General features: G+C 35.4%; 1 pseudogene; it reads left to right on the plus strand.

Annotated features, from left to right (window-relative positions):
* Positions 1-2,942: 2,942 nt before the first annotated feature.
* Positions 2,943-3,061, plus strand: LOC120590574 (uncharacterized; annotated as a pseudogene).
* The last annotated feature ends 471 nt before the right edge of the window (positions 3,062-3,532 follow it).

Here is a 3,532-nt window from a genome sequence, read left to right on the forward strand (position 1 = left end):
GGATCAGTGATACTGAAGACAGAAATCTAGAAATAGTCAGAAGGAAAAAGAGAGAAATCGAAGAATGAAAAATAATGAAAGAGAAATACAAGAACTAGCTGATATCATCAGGAGAGGAATCTTAAGAATAATGGGCATTATCAAAGGTGAGGAAAAGGAGCAGGGAGTAGAAAGCATTTTCAGACAAATAGTTGACAAGAATTTCCCAAACCTAAGGAATGAGCTGGAGCTTGGAATTCAAGAAGTCAACAAACCATCCAATTATCTCAACTCAGACAGGCCTTCTCCAAGACACATTGTATTAAAATTATAAAAAATCAATGACAAAGACAGAATTCTCAAGACAGCCAGGGAGAAGAAAATGGTAACTTATAAAAGAAAACCCATTAGATTATCGTCGGACTACTCAGCACATACCTTGCAAGCCAGAAAAAAGTGGAATGAAATATTCGAAATATTAAGGAAAGGAACTAAAGCCTAGAATAATATATCCAGCTAAGATATTAAGGAGAAATTAAGATCTTTCTAGATGTACAAAAATTGAAGGAATTCTCCACTACGAGGCCTGCCTTACAGGAAATACTAAAAGGGGTCAGCTCACCTAAAAAAAATGATTACAAAAATACGTAATTAGGAGTATGGCGACTAGCAGGCAGTTAGAAGCAGAGGAGTTCAACCCTTACTAGGAACAGGGCATTATAAGCTTAAAAATAAGAGATCTGCTACAGTGATATAGTAATGAACGTTCAGCATACATAGGGACAAATCGAGACAATGACTGAAAAGGGGGGAATTCAAAGATCCAAATTCGCAAAGGGGAATGGAGATAAGGCACATACAGAAGAAAATGGACGACTGTATGCATATAACTATCCTCTATATATCCATAATGGTAACCACATGCCGAAGATTCAGAACTGAAGTATATAACATGAAAAAAGAAGGACCAGAGGGAAAACCCACAAAAGCCAATCGAAATAAAGAAAACAGAAACACAATGACAAGGAAACAGTGGAAACACCTAGCTACCAGAAAGCAAAAGATAAAACAACTATAAGAAGACCTCATATTTCAAAAATCACCTTAAATGTAAATGGACTGAACTTGCCAATAAAAAGGCACAGAGTTGCAGAATGGATCAAAAAAAACAAAACCCAACCATATGATGCCTCCAGGAGACACACCTCAGCTCCAAAGACAAATATAGACTCAAAGTGAAAGGACAGAAAATGATATTTCAAGCAAATGGCATTCATAGAAAAGTGGGAGTAGCGGTACTAATATCGGACAAATAGACTTCAAAATAAAAAAGGTAAAGAAAGATACATAGGGACACTTCATAATGATAAAGGGAATCATGCACTAAGAAAAAAATAACATTTATTAATATCTATGCTCCCAATCAGGGAGCCCCGAAATATGTAAAGCAATTACTAACAGAAATAAAGACAGAAACAGAGCGAAATACTATCGTAGTGGGGGACCTACATACCCCAATGTCAGATATGGACAGATCATCCAAACAGAAAATCAGCAAAAAAACAACATCCTTAAATGACATATTAGAACAACTGGACATATTGACATATACAGAGTCTTCCATCCAAAAGCAGCTGCTTATACATTCTTCTCTAGTACACATGGAACATTCTAAAGAATCGACCACATACTGGGACACAGAGATAGCCTCAACAAATATAAGAGGGTTGAAATCATACCAACCATATTCTCTGATCATAATGCTTTGAAACTAGAGATCAATTGCAAAAAGAAGCAGGAAGAACCACATACCACATACATGGAGATTAAACAACATGCTACTGAAGAATAACTGGGTCAGGGAAGAAATAAAAAGAGAGATCAAGAGATACATAGAAATGAATGGTAATGATAGTACAACAAATCAAAACTTTTGGGGCATGGCAAAAGTGGTCATAAGAGGAAAGTTCATATCATTACAAGCCTATCACAAAAAACAAGAACAAGCCCAAATAAACAACCTAACGCTTCAACTTAAAAAACTAGAAAAGGAAGAACAAACGAGGCCCAAAGTCAGCAGAAGGAAAGAAATCATCAAAATTAGAACAGAAATAAATGAAATTGAAACAAAAGAACAATAGAAAAAATAAATGCAACAAAGAGCTGGTTCTTTGAGAAGGTTAATAAAATTGACAAACCTCTGGCTACACTCACTAAAGAAAACAGAGAAAGGAAACAAACAAAATCAGGGATGAAAGAGGAGAAATTAAGACTGACATGGCAGAAATACAAAGGATCACACAAGAATACTATGAAAAAGTATATAACACCAAATTTAATAACCTCGAAGAAATGGACCAGTACTTAGAAAAATACAATCTTCCTAGACTGAATATAGAAGAATTGGAAAATCTAAATAGATCCCTCAGCAGTATGAGAATTGAAACAGTCATCAAAAATCTACCAAAAATTCAAAGTCCAAGACCAGATGGCTTCACCAGTGAATTCTACCAAACATTCAAAGATTTAATACCTATTCTCTTCAAACTCTTCCAAAAAATCGAAGAGGAGGCAATACTTCTCAACTCATTTTATGAGGCCAATAGTATCCTGATACCAAAATCTGGAAAAGATAACACAAAAAAGGAAAATACAGACCAATATCTCTCATGAACACAGATGCAAAATTCCTAAATAAGATACTAGTGAACCGAACACAGCAACTTATTAAAAAGATTATACACCATGATCAAGTGGGCTTCATCCCAGAGGCACAGGGATGGTTCAACATACGCAAATCGATTAATGTTACTCACTACATAAACAAATTAAAAAATAAGAATCATATGATTATATCAATAGATGCACAAAAAGCCTATGACAAGATACAGCATCCATTTATGATCAAAACACTTAACAAAATCAGTGTAGAAGGAAATTACCCTAACAAAACAGAGGCCATAGTCTATGGCCATGCTATCCTGAACAAGCCCAATCTCGTCTGATCTTGGAGGCTAAGCAGGGTCAGGCCTGGTTAGTACTTGGATGGGAATCCACCTAGGAAGACCAGGTGCTGTAGGTGTAAAAAATAAAAAAATAAGGGATTATAAACTGACAAGGTCCTTGCAATCTGTGAGGTCAACCAAAGGTTGTCTCGCCTAAAAATTTTTAAAAAATAAAATAAAGTAAAAAATATAACAATATAAAGGTCATATATGACAAACCCTCAGCCAACATTATACTTAAAGGTGAAAACTAAAAACCTTCCATCTAAGATCAGGAACAAGGCAAGGCTGTCCACTAACACCACTATTATTCGATATAACATTGGAGGTCCTAGCCAATGCAGTCAGGCAAAAGGAAGATATAAAAGGCATCCAAATAGGAAATGAAGAAGTCAAACCGTCACTATTTCCAGATGACATGATCTCTATATAGAAAACCCCAGAGAGTCTAGAAGAACACTACTAGAAACAATAAGCAAATACAGTAAAGTCTATGGATACCAAATCAACGTTCAAAAATCCATAGCGTTCCTATACTCTAATAATGA

Source organism: Pteropus medius, unplaced genomic scaffold (genome assembly GCF_902729225.1).
Source record: "Pteropus medius unplaced genomic scaffold, Ma_sr-lr_union100, whole genome shotgun sequence".
NCBI classification, from domain to species: Eukaryota; Metazoa; Chordata; class Mammalia; order Chiroptera; family Pteropodidae; genus Pteropus; species Pteropus medius.